Source organism: Leptinotarsa decemlineata, unplaced genomic scaffold, assembly GCF_025532065.1.
Source record: "Leptinotarsa decemlineata unplaced genomic scaffold, Ldec_3_MD MMD2_tig00000133_RagTag_RagTag, whole genome shotgun sequence".
NCBI lineage: Eukaryota > Metazoa > Arthropoda > Insecta > Coleoptera > Chrysomelidae > Leptinotarsa > Leptinotarsa decemlineata.
This window is the reverse complement of record NW_027412542.1, coordinates 3,710,166-3,730,507: the sequence shown is the minus strand read 5'-3', so window position 1 is coordinate 3,730,507 and position 20,342 is coordinate 3,710,166. Positions and strand designations below refer to the sequence as shown.

The window sequence follows — 20,342 nt, the reverse complement described above, 5'->3', positions numbered from 1 at the left end:
GAAGATTCCCAAATTTTTTCTACCAGTCTACCAGTGAGGATGACAGTGTTCCATGCAAGTGTGATTTGTTATCATTCATTTAAAGTAGAACTCCTGTGAATGATATCTGATTTTATTCCACAACGAATGTTTGAAATACAAACTGAGTAGAGAAAAGTATCTTCTGTATAATTCAGTGTTCATATAAAAGTATTTGTTTCGGAAGAATTTTTGTCTTTCGTGTAATTCAATGTTTATATGAAAGAAGCTGTTTCAGGAGGACTTTCTTCCAGTTTGTGTCTGAAAGTTGCTTCTTTGCATGATCTACACATCCATGTATAGAGTTACTTATTTTTAAATTATTTCCCACACTTTTTTGTGTGGGAATAGTGGGGGAATAGTAGTGTGGGAATAGTAGAAAGCCAAAACCTTTCTTTCTCAATCAAAGTATTGCATGCACACACAGTTTCGCTTCTTGTTTCTCAGTGACGGCTCGTGCATTGGAGAACAGGGGAGGCTAAAGTCATAAAGACTATATACACACAGAAAAGCCCGCCGGAGGCGCGAATTTTTTTATGTTGTTGCACGCTTTGCTTGATACTAGAGTTAGGGCATGGGCATGACAATGTATGAGGAGCTATGGACTTTATTTTAGTTAGTAAACCATTTAAATGGCCGGCCATGACCGCAGCTCATCATAGGTTTGCGCAATTAACTTTTGCCTAAAATTGTAGGTGTCGCACGTTCATCATGAAAACTTATAAAACATTCTACCACATTACCATCTTTGACATATCTAAAAACTATTGAAAGTTGTGATGTGCAGGTAATATAGGTAGTTTCATCAATTTTCCATGCAAAAAAAGAAACACTTTCAATCTCCTTGCTTATATTTTCCTTAATAATATATGCCACACTGCCTATAAGCTCATTTTGGATGGTTTTTGAGGTGCCCGAAAAAACGCTACCGTTCCTTGTAATTGCCGCGATAAATCGAATCTTCGGTTTCATTGTGTCCACGAAAAGCTAATTCTTGGAAACCCAAATAAATCGTAATATCGATAAGTCTTTTTGAATTCGACCGATTTTCTATAACCTGATTATTAAAAGAAATTATGGCATCTTTTTGAGCTGTATCTAAAGCTGTTGCTATATTTTGTTTGCTAAACAATTTTAATTTACAAGACGAAAATATATGCTCCTTATATTTAAAATATCTTTCTGTAGAACGAGATAATTTTTTTAAATCAGAGTATCCTATTTTAGACCACGTTTGGTATTCGGTTTGTATGGAAAATAAAACACAAGGCCAACAAAAAAAAATTTCTCGTTCAATGGAGCCGGTTAACCAATCGCATTTATCGTACCAACTAATATTAAATCCTTGATTTTGTCGATTATCTGACGCTTTAATTGAAATAAAATTTGGTTGAAGCCTTCCCAGAGTTTTAATAATGTAAAATTCATTATCATAAGATTAAGGCTTAAAATTATTTGTCAGCAAACAATCGACTACATGGTCAGATTTTGTAATTTCGTCCAACTTCTCTATAATAAATGAAAAAAAAAACTTACCGAAAAGTGAAAACCTGAAAACACCTTGAAATTGAAAGAAAACACTTTAAAAACACATTGAAAATACTACCAAAAAGCACTGCTATAATACAATACTGCCTGTTTTATATACAAATAATAAATATTATCAAAAAACACTAAAACGATTTACTGAAATATTTTTCAGTCCCGGTCCGTCACGGCATCCCGTTTGAATAATTAAATAAAAAAGAAACGCAGTCATACATTAACGGAGACCAACTGGAGGCTAGCCTACTCTAACGCTATAATTTTTGCAACTGAAATAACAAATCGGGACGTATGTCGCTGATTGGATCGGACTCGTAGAGCCTGTGTTTTTTAAAGCGGTCGGAGGCTTGGCTCCCTTGCAACGTATGGCATTTATTATTTCGGGTTGAAGGTTTATTCGTTATTCGTTCATGGGCGGTGCGTTTGAGTTTTGTTGATACAGGATACAGTGTGGTACGTACTACGTAGTGAGTGTTTTTTCGGGCATATTATGTATTTATATTGAAATTTAATGGTAAAGTAATGATAATCAAGCATTTTTAGAAAAAAATAATCATAATTATTTGTCAATATCTTTTAATTTATTATGATGAATAGCCTCAAATTTTATGGGGAGGCTAAGCTTCCCTTGTCTCCTCTGACGAGCCGCCGCTGTTGTTTCTATATTATAATTTCTAAAAGTATCTGATGTGGGAATAAATAATGAAGTTACATAGTTTTAAAACGATAACACGAGTTCAATGAGAAGAAATTCGGGTTGTGTAGTCAAGAAAAATAACAATACCTGTGTTCATTTTCACATTTTTTTTTTCAAAACATCAAAAAGTATGTCTATTGTTTGTTTCATATCTTCGATTTGTTGCACTAGAATGCACGTTCTATTTTTTCATTATGTGTATTATATTGTATTAAACATATATTACATTAGTGAAATACTAAAGTTGGTGATATACAAAGTAATATTATTATGTACTATATTCATCCAATTTTTATTCAAACGAATTAGTCAACTTATTACAAGTTAATTATCAGTGGCGGATTTAGAAATGTTCAATGTGTATGCTGTACAATTTTTGCCGCCCTTGTCTCTACAATTGTCATGCCTTACATTATTTTGAGAATCCAAGAATTTCACTGAAATTTTAGGTGAGATATTTTTCGGGTATATTTTTGAGCTAATCAAAGCTCAATCATTTACGAGCGGGGTAATGTTTTCTACTCACACAATAAAGTACATTTGGTAAACGTGAATAAATATTCTTTATTGTGCTTCCAAACAGTTGAAAACATTAACTCAGTCAAGTTATAAAAATTCGTTGCAATAACTTCTGTTGGCAAAATTATCGATGATATCGTCATAAGTAATCTTGTTCATGAATTTTGCAACAAAGAGCAAAGGCGTTCAGTTTTCCTTAGCTCAAGGTCGATCTCAGATGATTTTTTATCCTTTTCAGACAAGAAAAACTTCTCTCACTCAAATAATTCTTGAAGGGAGGAAAGTCATCGGCAAAATTTGTTGCAGACTTCTTTCTGTAAGACAACAGAAAATCGTTATGCCAAAATGTTTTTGATTTCCATGATGTAGCAAAAAAGTTGTTCCCAAAAGTTGCCGCCCCAAAAATCTGCCGCCCTAAGCTCAAGCCTACTCAGCCTGCTGGTAAATCCGCCACTGTTAATTATACTTAAGGAATAACATGTCATGTCAGGCTTAGGCACTAAGAGAGATAGAGATAAAGGGAGGAGATGGAAATCTGGTTCAGCAACGAGAAAAAGAAAATTTTTGTTTCTTTAATTGAAGTAAAGTGAGTTACCTACTAGCTGCTGTGACTTCGACTGGGGTTTCCATACGGAGACCTAGACATGATATTTTTCATTACTTTTGAGTTGGTTTCTTAAATTTTTAGTTTTGTTGTTCAATGTACCCAAAAAGTACATGAGTAAACTCATTTGGTGACTGTTTCTTAATGAATAAAACATTGTTTAATTTAAATTATTTTTTATTTTACGAACCCTTCTTGCACCATCGGAGGGCCTCGCGAAATGTACCTCGTCCATATTGAATTCAGGTCTTGGGCCGCTACTGCATTTTTTTGGAAGAATAGTTTCTATAAAAACCCTGTTCTACATGTACTGCACCAGTCGTGAAAAATCAGTTTCTGGAATCCAGTCCGACATAGAGAATCCAAATGTTAACTCCAGACAAATTTTAAAAATCACTGAGATAAGCCAGTCTTGCGTCAGCACTTATATTGCAGAAACACGAATATCATTTCTATCGAATACTTAGTATCGAACGCTCTACCAAAATCAAGAAGTACCAATACGGAATTTTCATTTGCATCACGTGCTTTAATAATATCGTCCACTAGCACTTGGCTTCACCATACTGATGATGAGCTGAAAGCCCGAAGCACGTGTCTAAACACGATATTATAAAAGAAAGGAAGGAGTGCGAGCTCGAGTATGTTCGTGGACCACGGAAAACCTACTACAGTAAACTTTCGATGAAATGGACAAGAAAACCATGGGGATAAATGAAATATCCCGACAATTTGAGATTCCATGGAGGACATTGTGAAGACGATATGCTGCTAGAAATACAACAAAGTCGACCCTGGATATGTATCAAAAGACATTACAAACTTTCAATTAACTAATTGTTGAATATTACTAGAGTTTTATCCCAACACCAAACCGTCATTTTCAACACCTCGACACGTGTATCGATCGCCAAGTGATCATCTTCAAGAAAAAGACTAAACTACAGGTTAGTCTTTAGATCACCACGTGATCATTTTCAAGAGGAAGACTGAACTACAGTTGAGTCTTCTCTTTGATAATGATTACTTGGTGATCGAAACACGTGTCGAGGTGTTAATAATAACGATGTGGTGTTGGTATAGAACTTCAGTAATATTCATTACTACACCAAAGGTTCCAAAACGTTTATCACAAGTAACTGATTGTAACGTAAGCATGTTTCAAGGAAAACATCTTATTTTGGATTTTGACAACGAGAAAAGGCTAGTAAAGCACATTCTCAAGCTTGGTGATGCAGGATTTTCTCCAAATAGACAAGCCATACGCATGCTAGCTTATCAATTTGCTGATAAGCTGGAGCTAAAACACAATTTCAACCACGAAAACGAAATGGCTGGAGGTGCATGGTTCAGAAGTTTTATTGAACGAAATCAGGAGCTGTCTATCAGACAAATTGAAAGATTTTAAAAGATACAAAATGTTTTTTATAATTAAGACTCATGTTTTTTGGAGACAATTGCTGTTTCAGGAGTGAAACTACCTAACATTTAGTTTAGATTTGTGTTTACCTACACGATATGAATGGCATCTATCCTGCACTGCAGGCATCTATCCTTCTCACTATTTTCATGGTGGGGCAACTATCCATACAGGCAAAATTTGTATTTGATAGGTTGAAAAATAATAATAATAATTCAACATAAAGAATTGAGCTAGCTACATTATTGAAATTATTCGTATAAAATTGATATTTTTCAAATTTAATGGTTATTTCATAAGGTGGGACATCTATCCCGGTTTTACCCTACTAGATTTTTTGTAGTCTTATTTATTAAATATTTTGTCACGAAATTTTGTATGTAAATGTTGATACTTCTGAGATATATTCACAAGCCTTTGACATCAGTATATCATAACACGAATCCGTTTTATCTCCTAGCCACGTTTTTATGTTTTGTATACATATTTTCAATTTAGTATTCAATATAATTCCAAATTTGTTTCTGCAAGTACATCAATTTTTTTTTCTGTATATTTTTTAACGACTATATACAATTTCTGAATTGTTACACAAGATAGTAAAATCTACTCTACTCTACTATATTTACTGAGGAAAAATGGATTGCGAAACCGGAGAAAATGGAACAACAATAATTATAAAATAATTAACACAGAGCTCTCGTATATACCAACAGAACCTTGTCGAAAGATACAACAAAAGAAGTAAAACAAAAAACTTGGAAGTACATCGCTTGCGGCAAAAAATATTCATTCAGTGGTTTTTGCCATTATTCCAAGCAGTCGTTGTGTTTCCCTAATAAATATCTCTCCCAGGAAAAGGTCATTTGGAATTATCCATACATGGTATACAGGATTATTCACGAAAGGCTGTTATTGAATTTATTTTCAGTGTCGAAAAGTCTTATCTTTTCAATTAACAACGCTTTCATTAGCTTAATCTGTATGTATGCATATGTATGTTTGTTTACTTGTAACTCTCAAGCTCGGAATTTGTTTTCGACAGAATTATCTCTATTATTGTTGATCTATTCGCGGGCAGATGGCGCTGTACGTAACCTTATTTGTATGTCGACATTATTGCTTGATCTATTCACGAGCAGATGGGTGCTGTACGTAACCTTCTTAATATAATTCGAACTCACTTTACATGTATTTCTTCATTTCAAAAAAGTATTTTTTACACGCTTTATATTAGCTTCACCTGTATGTATGTATGATTGTTTGTATGCATGTTTGTGTGTAACTTTCAAGATCGGGATCTGTATTGACAGAATTATCGGCATTACTGCTTGATTATTTGCGGGCAGATGGCGCTGTTCGTAACCTAATTGATATTTCCTGATCTATTCGCGGGCAGATGGCGCTGTACGTAACTATCAATTATTGTTGCTTTCTTCACAATAATACTAGTATTTGTCGTTCGTTATTGTTTTAAGCTTATTAAAAAAAATTATTTTTAACTTATAAGTTCGATGTTCTTCAAAAGCGTGTTTTTTAGTTTTTTTAAACTATATTTATTTTATTAACACGTGCGCCTGCTGCCTTATTTGTAACCCTCCTTTGCGCACCTGCTGCCTCTCTGGAATCGGAAAATATCAATGAATAGAATAGAATACAATAGAAGTTTATTTAACCACATTACACTTTACATGTTTGTAGCAAGTCATGACAAATTTGTTACATATGCTTACGCATAGCAAAAGTAATTTCAGATCGGATGAGTATAAAATATAATTTAAGATAAAAAGTAGAGCAACATAAAGATTAACATTGAAAACATGAAAGAACAACATGATATAGCATATTTACGGTAGTCAGATGAGTATGTTGCTTGTATGTTGAGACTTAGGAGCGATTTTTAAAATACCCCAGGTAATTAGAGACAGAGTAAAAGCAGCCCTCCAATAGTAGTTGTTTAATGGATTGTTTGAATTTATTCATACTAAGATCTTTCAGCTTGACTGGTAAACAGTTATATAAGTGATTTAGCTAGGCGATATCGATTTGTACAGATATTTTCAGAGTTTCTCGTACGGTACTGTATGATGAATATTAGAACGTTTAAGGTAAGGTACTCGCAATTCTGTGGATTTCTAGCAAAACATGAAAAATGAATAACGTTGGTACAGGCATGATACCTAGTTTTTTGAAAATTGGCTGACACGGTTCCCGAAAACCTACATCTGCCAATATTCGAACGGCTCGCTTTTGTAACCTAAAGATATTGAGAGAACCAGGTGAGTTTCCCCAAAGAACAATCCCATAACCAATGTGAGAATGAAAAAGCGAATAGTAAGTAATTTTTAATATATCGAAGCTGGTAATATTTTGAAGTTGTCGTAGAACATAAATAGTGCTGGATAAGTTTGTCAAGTGTTATGCCAAGCAATTTCAAGCAACTCCAAGTTACTTTTCTAAACAATATACCGCTGATTGATCCCAAAGTTTAGATAAAATAAATATAGTGTAAAAAGACTATAAAACACGCTTTTATAGCATACGAAACTAAAAAATGAAAAATAAATATAGTTCAGAAAACTAAAAAACACGCTTTTGAAGAACATCGAACAAAAAAGTTGAAAATATTTTTTCAAATAAGCGACGGGCGCTTGATATACAAAAATATGACACAAAACGCCCACGCTTTTTCACAATGATACAAGTATTTTATAGTTCGATGTTCTTTAAAGGCGTGTGTTTTAGTTTTTTAAACTATATCATTTTTTTAAATAATTATAATGTATTCAACCATTTTTGGTACATGAGGTACATATTGTATGTCATGATTACATTAAACTTCATATTTAATTTTTCATGAAGATTCACAAATATTGGGAGAAAACTCTCAAAACCTATGGGGTGCCTCTTCAGAAGTGGCGATTCGAATCGCTGTAGATTGTTCTAGTGGAAAGACAATATTGGGAAATTATTGATTTTCAAAAGTGTAATTCGAAGTGTACTGAGATAAAGGGCAGCAGCTTACTATGGGAAGAAATATCACCGCTTCATTTAGTCTTCCTATTAATTCTCATCGAGACTCTGTATCTGGAAGTTTTGCAAGCACAAGAAAAAATAGTTTGATGCTCCAACGAAATGAGCGGATCGATGTTTTCACATGTAGTCAGGCTGCATTTGTATCACTGAGTAACTCAAAAGCGACATCGATGGTACGGAACCAGATTGGAATGCGGCTCTATAGGAAACACAATGGATACTGGAATAATATACCAGGAAAAAAACACGGGAAAACCTTCATGAAAAACTCTAAGATGTGAATTGAATAATTGTTTCAATGAAGCAGGGATCGATACAGAACATTTATGAGGCTACTATCTGGAAATTGTCCAAAACACCAGCACAAAACAGGGCCTCACAACGGAGATGTAAGCTCCAGACAATGCAGAAGAAAACAGAGAAGGATCATCATATTTTGTACGAATAAGAAGCATTCAATCACGAGAGACAAGCAATATATGGGCAACCTGCGTTATATCAAGATCAATATGACAAATATACAATAAGGAATCTGTACAAACTAGTACAGGGAACCGGATTGTTGGAATGAATGTCATGAAAGAGATTCTCTATCGTGTATAATTTGGAAAAAATATCCTCTCTCCTTTTGATCCTCAAAATATTCATGTATTTTTTGTCACCAGCAAATCCTCTATCAAACCTAACACTCCTCGATTATGAATCACTTCAAGGACCTTTCACTGTTTCAAAGATCCCAATAACGATCCTTTCATTCACAATGGTCCTTATCTCTTTTCTGGGTTTTCTAAGTGGTAAATTTTGCTAACCGAAATATAAGCCGAGCTCTAAACTTTATATAAAATCCTCCCAACAAAGTTGATGGAATTTTCTATTCGCTCAATTCATATTTATGCTAATTCTTGAGTAAACTCAAAGAATTTACTTATAGAGAATTGGAAAAGCATGTAATAATTCAACATGCGGATGAATATAATTCAGAACTTCAAATAATCAGACTCGAAAATTGAAAAGAATATTAGAGTGAAAGTACTGAATAAATATGTGCTACCGTAACACTCTACAAAGTGCATCTTAGCCGTAATGGATTTTTAAGATTAGTGAAAGTTTCTTTGAATGGTTTTTTTAGGAAGGTGTTCGTTTTCTTATTGTTCGTCCGACTCGGAAACATAATATATTTATTTGCTTTATTGAAAAATAGGAAATTTTTCGTAATGAAATTTTCAATGGAAACATTCAATTTTTCCGTTGAAAAAAAAATTGTTATCTGTTAAATGTTACATACATGAATGTATCAATACAGATTGTTCTATTGTCCCACATATATCATACAAATTCCCCCGCCTCAATGGTATTATTCATTTGGGATATGATCTAATTGTATTTGTCCTTTATTGTTGAACATTACAATGTTTACCTATATGCAGGTATTTCATCGATAGCCGTACCATTATTGAAATAGTCCTCTAGATATATTTCCTTTGCTATTCGCTAATAACGATAATGACAATAATAAAACAATTGTTGCAATTTTATTTTTTGTTGCACTTACGAGTATTCTGTATTCTTTTTCCATATTGCAATTGAGATAATGTTGATTAGAGATGAATGAATAGAAACAAAATAATTCTAGAAATTCAGTATGAGACTGGTTATGTTGGCGTAAAGTTGCCCACATGCTGTTTAGTACAGGATCCAGCCGCAAAATTACTACGTTCATAGCGTACTTAATCAAACTCATATTTTTTGACTGCGTCGACCACATGATCCTGTTGAAAAAAAAGTATTCATACGGCATTAGGGGTAATGCCTTCAATTGGATTGAGTCCTTTACTGAAAACAGAAGACAGTTTGTATCATTTACCGATCACCAGCGTATATTCAAACCTGGAACTCAAACTCTGGAAATTGGGGTCCCTCAAGGTTCTGTTTTGGCACCTTTATTATTTATATTATATTGTAATGATATGAATACTGCAGTCGCTGAGTATACATGCATTATGTATGCAGATGATACGTCATTATTAGTGTCTGATAAATGCGACATTTCTTTGAAGGAGGAGTGTAACCGGTCACTAAATAATTTAGTTTCATGGTGCAATTCCAATTCTCTGTTTTTTAACTCTGAGAAAACCTTTTCTATTCGATTTCACCATCGACAAAAAACTTGTTCTGACATCAAAATAAATGCCAACAACAGGATACTTTCTAATGTCACTGAATGTAAATTTCTAGTGCTTACATTAGACCACTGTCTGAACTGGAAAGGACATTGTAGCCAACTTACCTCCAAATTATCATCTACCACATATTTAATGAGAAACCTCAAAATGATTTTAACCAGTGATCAAATACTGAATTATTACCATGCTCATGTAGAATCGCGAATTAGATATGGCATTTGTCTCTGGGGTGGTTCTTCATCAGCGCAAAGTGTTTTTGTCGCACAAAAAAAAATATCCGAATCTTGGCAGGAGTTGAACCTCAAACATCATGTAGAGACCTTTTCAAGCAATACAAAATATTAACTCTTGCAGATATATTTATATTTGAAATGTGTGTTTATATTTATATAATTTAATCAAAGTTCGAACGACATAGCTCCTATCATAGTATTGACACGAGAAATCGTAATAATTTCTATATGAAACCCTATAAATACAACCTAACTGGCCGGCCCCCTTTTTACTTGGGATTGAAAATGTTCAACAAGTTACCTTATTTTCTCAGAGAAATTGATAGAATCCATGTTTTTAAATTAAATTTGAAAATGTTTTTATTGAATTATAGTTTTTATACCGTGCAAGAATTTTTTAATGTAACTGTATGATCTTCTTGATTGTATTCATTCATGTAACTGACTATTCCAATACATGTTCATGTCTTATGGAAAATAAATATTATTATTATTATTATTTATATATATTTATGAATAGGAAAATACATTAACGAAATGTTGCCAGTCAAAAAGTGGCCGCCAATATTTTTATTTGAAAAAAATCAAGCTACTAAAATACTTCATGGAGTAAGAGCCGGGTCAATCCCTCTACAAAACCCTTCATCACCTGGAAGGATCGATTGCAGCTTGAGAAATGGTTCTTGAGTAGATTCTGTGAAACATGTTCTCCCCAATCAAACAGTAGCCAGTTGTCCTGAAAATCTTGCGAGAAAAATTGGATTGGATAAATTAGGAAACACTAGCTACATAAAGAGCATTTTAGAAGTATTGCTCATGACGAGCTTTTAATGATGAACGAGAACAAGAATGTTTTCTACTTATTCACCAAACTCAAACACCTGTTCATGCAGCAATACAATAAATCTCTTACATTTATTCCTCAAACCTCAATCTGAAATGTTATTAATATCCTTTTGCTGATATATGCAGTCTCGGACTGTTTGGACTGATTTGAAGAGTTTAAAATCATCAGCAAAAAGAAGACAATCTGACCTAGCTGGAAATTTATCTGAAATTTTTCAGTTATGTTTGACAATGGAAAACCGATTTTGAAGATAATTCCTCATCAGTTCCAAATTTTTTTCATTTCATATTTACTCAATTATTATGAAATTTGTTTTCAGATTTCTTATACTTTATTTGGTTTCCCGATATAGTCATTGTAAGTACATATATACATATAGATGGAGCTGAAGAAGTTTTTCAGTCGTGTGGTTCGAAGCACACTCGCTTTTTTTTTAATTAAAAATATTTGCAGCCACATTTTGACTGTTGTGAATGTATTCTCCTATTCACAAATGTACGTAAAAATCTGAGTTTGGTTAACTACGCTATGGACGTAGTGATTCTACAGCGGAATCCTAGACCTGAAAATATCTCTTGATATTTCATGAGCATCAACTCTATATCAAAATGAGTAAGTAGATCATGTAGAGAAGACCTACGCCCTTGATGAACAAACCAAGAGCTAATCAATCCAACTGGGCACAGGTACCGCATTATCTATACACACATGTTTTATATAAAAGTACTAGTTGTTGCCCGCGGCTTCACCCACGTAAAATTGAGTTTGTCACATCCAGTTTCATGGCCAACTATTTTAAACAAATAGTTACAATGTTTCATCAACCCAAAACTTCAGGTTTCCAACTGCAAAACAGTACAGTCTTCGAACCCCTATTTTTCCCCTTAGTGGTGGAAATTTCTGATTCTTTTTCTTGTTGCTCATTTACGCTATACAAAGAACCTACCTGCATATTTAAAGATTCTAGGTAGTAAGGTAGTATATTTCTACTTTAAAAATACAGTTACTAAAAAAATATGCCAACTGCTCTAAGTCCAAATTACTTAGCGCGTTATATTGAATACTTGAAACGACAATTGGATCAATTTTTATGAGAATTTGATAGATATTCTGAAATGTACATATGTACATTGTAAAAAAGTATCCAATTCAATTGTATTTATGGCTCAGTATTTTGCATATAGTGGCTTCCACATAAGAGGTAGATATATGCTATCGCGACTTTTTTTGGAACTATTTAAGATTATTAAATCTTACGGTTCATTATCTGCATGTAACTCCAACGATATAAGAAGCGCCCGCCAGGATTGCCCTCAGACAACAAGAATTTTTCCGACTTCTCAATACTTATCGTTATATTATGACCAAAATTACACAAAACCTTTGTGGATTGTATGTGTATAAGCTGTATTTATGTTAAGTTTCATCTAAATTCGTTCAGTCGTTTAGGTGTGAAAGAGCCACAAACACCTAGTGACTGGTGTCAGCTCCATATATCCAATATGACCAACACTAACCCTTTCTCCGCCTTTCTTCTTTTCCTGTGTTAAAGTTGGTTAAACATCATATGTTATACCTTCTCCGACAGATGTATCTTTCACATCGAAGTTGAAGAAATTGTAGCCTCACCATCTCGGTCCTCTCTATGTGTTTATTTGATTTTCAAATACATTTTTCAGATCCCATATCATCTACTACTCCGTAAATGTGCTTTGATATGCTCTCCAGGTGTTGTTTTTCAGTGGTGGGGAAATGAAGAAAACCCCCGAAGAACCATTAAAAGTATTTGTGAGAATTGATTTCAGTTGAGGGAAAACGACCAATTATCCAATGATGCTTTGAAGTTATCAGATTCATTGACAATGAGAGGAATTGCAATGAGAGGAATTGCTCTACTTTGAGATCCAAAAACACCGAGTGGTGTTTTTGGATCCCATAGATGTGGGAAGTATTCTAGATCAGGTTTATATCTCATAGACGATTTTAAAGAAATGAAATAACTTCAGATACGAAAAAAATGTTTGGTGTTAATTTGGCAATATTTATAAAATGTTCATTCAACGAGCTGAGAGTGACTAACACTTGCTTCTTACTTTTCTGTTCTTCTTGAATTAATTTACATCTGACTTATATCATACCATTTGATTTGCGATATTTTGGTTTCATCGGTGTTGAAACTTCTTAATTACTTTTTTCTCAGTTTGATCTCAGTGCATAATTTTTAATTTTATGAATGCCTATTGGAATTCAATCTATTTGATTTCCACAATATTTTTGATGATTCTGTCGAATATATCCACTATTATTTTTTTAGAAAAGAATTTTAAATTTATTTTTATCCCAGATATGCTATATTCTTCACAACGTCGATACTTCATTTACTTCATTATCAAATATCCTTGGGAATGATGAAATTCCTTATAAACATGAACACTTTTTCCGAATTCAGTTTAGACGACTTTAGCGTAGGTAATTGGAATGGTAATTTCAGTAACATCTTCATTTTTTTGTACAATATTACTCTGAATAGTAAATTCAATAATCAACAGTATCACATAAATTTAAATGTGTGTATAACTGTTTCACATAATATTTGTTACTGTCCAAATTGCTAGGTTTTTAAATTTTTCATTCTACCGCCTACTCCCTTCGTACTCATGAATAAATTGGATTTGTGACCCATATTCCTCCGCAACGTGCCTCTTTGTGCATGTGAAAGTAATTACGAGCCGCAGTATATTTCGTGGGAACCACTTCAGTTGTTTCGAGAAACATAAGGTTATTTGATTTTGAGGAAATAATCCCGCAATGCCTTAAAAAAATACGAATTAAAAATTCATTTTTCCCAAAAACATCTACTTATTCATTGAAATAATTAATTCTGCCAGCGTTTTTTGTAATTCTCGAAGCAGTTGTGTTTCTGCACTTTTTGGTATGTCCTTGAAAAGTCTCTCAGCGATTCGAATTCTTTCTCCTCAATCGCTGCAAAATGTCCATTCATGGGTCTCGTCAATCTTCGTAACAGGTGAAAGTAGCAGTGCGCCAAATTTGGTCTTGGCTTCTATTGGGACGATTGGACTTTGGTTTTGATGTCATAAACTTATACCCATATTTCGTTACCAGTCATGACCCTTTCAAGTGAATCAAGTAAATCAGCAAAATAATGTTCATAATCACATTCATTAATGTAGATTAAGAATGCAATGGCCCTAAAATACTTCCCTGCGGCACCCCGTGGTCTACGCTTATTGCTGTAGAGACAAATACATTACCTTTCTCTAAGGTAATCACTGATTCAATCAAGTACTTTTCCTTCAATGCCATATTTTTTAAATTTTTTGATGAATATTTTACGATTAACCGTTTCAAACGCACGTTAAAGATCTAAAAATACTGCTACAGTGTACAATGGCTTCACTCATTTTATCTTTCCATTCAGTAACTGTAAGCTGCAGTGCGGATTCGCATGAATGTCTGGATCTAAAACTAGATTGGTTTGTAATATTGCAAGAGAATATATTTTAAAAATATATACAACTAACAGCAACAGTCAATGGTGATAAATAAATACGAAGCGCCCAAAAGAAGTTTTCCCTTGTGCACGGGCGAATGTATTGCAAGGTCTTGAGCAGTTTATAGAATTATAGTTTCCAAATTATACAATATACAGTGTCACCATTAAATTGCGCACCATATGAGAAACTTTTTTTTCGAAGAGTTTCAATGAAGTTTAACTTCGGCACTTATTTGTGCTTTACATTTAACTTGAAATGATGCGGCCAACTGCGACCCACTGACGTTCAGTGTTTGTCAAATTCAACTTTTTTTTTGAAAAAAAATGAAAAAGTGCATTTCTAGATCGAATTTAACAAAAAGTTACTTGAAAAAGTTGTGTCAACGGCAATTTTATATCCATATGCCAAATTTTATGCAACTAGGATAAAGTTAATGTTTTGCTTATTTTTGACAGATATCCCCTTTATTTGAAAAAACAAGTTCGGTTAATTGTCATAAATTCATGTATACATAAAAAACTCATCATGGAGTTTAACTTTTCTGATAAATTTTTAATCATACGGACATTTTTAGAGAGAAATTAAAAAATGTGCTATAAAAATCTTAACATGACTGGTGCAAAGTTTCAATCACTTGGCTATTTTCTTAAACAAACGTCAGTACCTTCAATTTTGAAAAAACAGACACATCTCAAAAACTGCAATAAGTATTAATAAAATTACTAGAATTGAAATTACATTAAGATTTCAATATTCAGTATTTACAGATTATTTATAAACACTAACTAGGGCGGTATAAGAATGCCTGATCACGTTGAATAAAATTTTTAAGTAGGTCTTGACAAACAAAATACATGCTATGGTAGTGTCAAGTTGTTGATTTACTTGTCAAATTTTTAACAGTTATTGTTGCAACAATGTTGTCTTTTCAGGAAAGAATAGAAATAGTTTTAATATATGGTGAGAATACACCATACCGGCAAGTGGCTAACATTTTTAATGAACGGCATCCAGGAAAAAATGTTTAACATACTACTGTGTCAAGGATAATGTCGAAATTCAGAGAAACAGGATCCGTAGCAAATCAATTTAAGAAAAAGCACACTCCAAGTAAATATGATGAGGAGGTCCAACTTAACATTTGTTAAAAAGTTATTGAACACGGGCAAACGAGCTTAACCGATATAATAAAAAATACCGATTACAAGAGAGAAAGTGTTGGAAAATTTTTATTAAAGAATAAATTTTGGCCTTACAAGCCAAAATTTATTAACATATTAAAAGAACGAGATTTTGATGTCCGTTTGGGGTTTTCATTCTGGTTTCAAGGAGAGAGAGAAGAAAATGTAAAGTTTCCGTATAAAATTTTATGGACAGATGAGGCAACGTTCTCTTCAAATGGAACGGTAAGTTCTCAAAATTGCCGATGGTGAGCCCAAGAAAATCCCAATTTCACAGTTGAATGTGGTGATCAGTATTCCTTTAAAACTAATGTATGGTGTGGGATACTTAACGACCAAATAATTGGGTCATTTTTCTTAAGGGAAAATTTATCATCCGTCGGTTATCTCAACCTTTTAAATAATGAGGTTGGTGAAATTTTAGATAATATGCCTTTAAATATCAAATATGACCTATGGTATCAGCTTGATGGCGCACCAATACCTCACACGGTTGCTGTAAAACAGCCCCTCCAACAAATGTTCAAAGGCAAAGTTATTGGACGTAACTGGGAACATTATTGGCCACCTAGATCACCCGACTTGACACCTTTAGACTTTTTCTTGTGGGGTTACCTGAAACAAAAAGTGTACCGAAGTAGACCATTTACTGACATACAACATCTGGAAAATACCATTCGCGAGTGCTGTGCAAATATAAATCCCCGATTTATTAAAAATGCAGTTACAGATGTCAGTAGAAGGACCATAATTTGTATTGAACGTGGAGGATGACATACTGAAATGTAGGCTATAAGTGTTTGACGACCTCATTTAGATCAATAAGTAATTTTTTGTACCCATTTGTATTTTCTATAATATTATTGTTGTTTAAAATTTATAATGGTAATGATAGTTCTATCGAAATTATTTGCATTTTTTTTTAGTTGCCTCTGCTTTTTCGAAATCAAAGGTTTGTTTAAGAAAATAGCCAAGTGATTGAAACTTTGTACCAGTCATGTTAAAATTTTTATAGCAAATTTTTAGTTTCTCTCTAAAAATGTCCGTATAAGTAAAAATGTATTAGAAAAGTTAAACTTCATTGAAACTTTTCGAAAAAAAAAAGTTTCCCACATGGTGCGCACTTTAATGGTGACACTATATACATATATATTACAAGAAGATAGATAGAAATAGATAACAAAAAAAACATAACATAGATATTACAAACAAGAAAGCATATAAATATAATTATCTTCGTGTACAGTATCTGTTAAAAATCTTTTAAAATCTGTTTTTCCGTTAATCAGCTGTCCCTCCCCATGCGAACGACAACACTCAGAAGTTGAGAAACTTGTGCGAGCTAAGGACTAACGAGGTCTTACCTTTTAACGTGTGATTTCTAACACGGTTGCAGAATCATCCCAGCTTCAACCAGATACATTCTCTCGAGAAAAATATCTGGTCGAGGCAGGAATCGAACCCACGGTCTTCCGATCGTGAGTCGGGCGCACTACCACCGCGGCCAGTTCCACAACTAACAAGTATAGGTACATGTTTGCATATAAACAAGTAGGCAAGGCATAGTGTATCTCACTTCAAGTTTTTCCTACCAATTGATCGGTGTATATTTTCTCTTGGATAGCTATGATTCTTTAGTTTTTTTAGCAAGCCGAATAACGTATTCTATGGAGATCATCAGGTATATCAGCATGGAGAGAGGTAAGTAAACGAACTTTGACATTTTTGTGTATCAACTCTTGGAAATGTTGTTTTGGCTTTGAAGCGTGTTTCATGTTTGTGCTTTATAGGCTCGTATTTGTGCTTGTTTTTATGGTGGTAGAGAACTAGTGATTGGAAGTTAAGTTGACGGGCATCCAGAGCTTTTGCTTCATTAAAAATTTTTTCCGTGAATAGTATGTTTTTCTTTTATTGAGATATTCCAACAGTTGTTGGTATAGTATTGATTCTTACAGTTTTTCACCGCAAGGTAAAGTGTTAATTGGCCAATATTCATCAGATTTTTTTGTGTTTGAACTTTTTCGATAGGCGTACCTGTACTGGTTTTCAGATCATCTGGAAAACTATCATTTTGTAACGAGGTGTTCACAAAATGTCACCACACTACTTTTTATAATTTTGCTCGATACTGCATCTACTTGTGACCTTTTGTTTGCTAAACTGGATACAAATACTTTCAATTCTTGGAGAGTTAGTATTTTAAAATTACTGAAACCCTCTTCATCAACGTAGGCGATGTGACAGGTAATCCAATATCTTCAATATCAGAAATAATGTCTGTAATACTATTTACAAAAAATGAACTAAAACAATTAGCAACAATTCTTGTTTTTCTCTAATGATAACTTTTTGATTCTTTTCTTTAAATTGAATACCATTAGCAAAATAATTAGTAAACTGTTTTGGATTGATTAATTTTTTTAGAGTTTTTCACATTAAACGTAGGTTATGTTTGTTTGTTAATCTGATTAACATGAAATTGACTTTTCTTCACCTTTATAATATTTACAACAACATTACGTTTATTTTTATGATTATGCCAATTAACATCATTAGCATTTCATTTGGATAACTTGTAAGCAGAATCTCTTTCTTTACTCAACCTTCTGATTTAACCATCATACGAAGGCAGATTTTCTTCGTAAAAAGTAATTGTTTTTAAAGGTGCAATTTTCTTTAATATTATTATAAATCTGATTCATAAATTAAGACTAATGTTGAACAAATCTCTTTCTTTCGTGTTTTAACAGGTTTTATTTGTTTGTTTCTGTAATTTACTCTTTCACTATAAAAATATTTAACAGATATAAATAGGTGGCCTGTGAGTTTAGGTTCATCCAAAACAGTTGCTACAGCGTTGTCCCAATTAGTTAACACATAATCAATTAAGGTCTTACTGTTAATAATTCTTGTCAAAGTTGTTACTTTCTGAGATATACCATACGTATTAAAAAGTTTTTTGATCTTTTTGACATAAAATTCGTTAGATAAGAAATTCAAATTGAAATCACCGACTGACACTGTGCGAAGGGATTATCAACTTCTTGGTTACTGATGGTTATTGATTGCTTTCATTCTCCTTACACCATAAGGAGAAACAAAATTTGCAAGTAACGCTGTCTGTATCTTCTTTCCAATTAGCGACATAAACTAATTTCCAATAATTGCGCCATAATTCTCATTGCAATAATATGATTATTCAGGCCACTTCTTCTCGGCGCTCTTAATGGGAACCCCAACATCTGATACCACTTAGTGTCTCTTAGGGACCAAGAAATCTCGCAGCAGTTGCCATGTGGCCTGGCGGCACGCTACAAAATACATTTTTATTTTGTTTTACACCATCTGTATTTTTTTAGGACAATAAAACGGATGAATCTGACAGAATTAATCTTTCAAGTCGTGTGAATTACTGAAACCATTAGAGAGTTTCTAATGAGGATTTCAGACTGTTCATTTACGGCATCTCTCCTACTTCTCGTTTTTCAAGGATTTTCAGTGCCGTGTTAGCCAATTTTTCCTTTGTATTGAAATAAATTCGTAATATCTTCAAATACCAATGAATCCTGGACGATTTGTACGGCTTTATCTCTTTACTATCTGTAATAGTGATTTGAAATTTCCATAAGGAACCAATTTTAATGATGATCAAAGTATTGAAAAAATGAATTTTTTTTAGGACAAAACACAAGCACTACAGAAAAATCCTTAAGGCGCTTTGAGGGCGGTGCCTGTGCGAAAGTAGCAATTTACATTGGATTTGAATCCCTGGAGATTAAATTCATTTGGAAAAACTTTCTCAGTGAGTTCATTCCACTCGAGCGCAGTTCTCCAAATGAAAGAGTTCTCAAACAGTGGAGTGCGAGGTGTACTGAGTTGAACCTCCAAACGAAGATCAGCCGTAGTCCGTCGCGTATTTCTGATATGTACTTGAACACCTTCCGTGAAAGTATCTATAGAAAAGAGATAAATCTCCAATCTTTCTTCGATCTTCCAGACTATCAAGGTTGCAAGTGATATTTGGATCTTCAATCAGGCGGATGGCTCTTTCCTTAATGCAATCTAGCAGCTACAGGGTATGCTTAGGGGCGAAGCTCCATACATGGGAACAATACTGCAAAGAAGATCTGATCTGAGGTTTATAAAGCACAGAAAGATGCTGAAGCGTGTACAGTTTTCTGGTTCAGAACAGTGTTTCAAGCTTTTGAGAAGCGGCTTTTGCGAATCCAATGACATGATTGTGCCAAGACATATTGGTGTCCATTGTAACCCTCAACAAACTTATCGAAGCAGAAAGTGGAATTGTCTGTCCCGACATTATTATATCCGTTTCGGAGACATTTATCTTTCTGAAGAACACCGATGCATGGGTTTTTGTGGCATTGAATTGAACCTGGTTACTTTCACCACAATTCGAATTCACTTTCAGATCATCATTAAGATATTAAACCTTCTGCTGCCGTTGAAGATGTGCATCCACAGCCGATATCCTGGAATCCAAATAGATGTGCTGTCGTCAGCAAAGAAATAAATTGGATTCTTGG

At 33.6% G+C, this 20,342-nt stretch overlaps 1 protein-coding gene across 7 annotated transcripts in view; it reads right to left on the bottom strand.

The window, feature by feature from the left end:
* The window catches only part of Grip (Glutamate receptor interacting protein), a 398,341-nt gene that overhangs the window by 177,793 nt on the left and 200,206 nt on the right, over positions 1-20,342 (bottom strand). The window contains exon 1 of one of the 7 annotated variants that reach the window (XM_074172573.1): positions 1,555-1,578. The exons of the other annotated variants lie outside the window; for them this stretch is intronic. The gene's annotated coding sequence lies outside the window, so the exon portion shown is untranslated. Of the gene's footprint in view, positions 1-1,554; positions 1,579-20,342 lie in introns of those variants that run through there. 7 annotated transcript variants of the gene reach the window in all.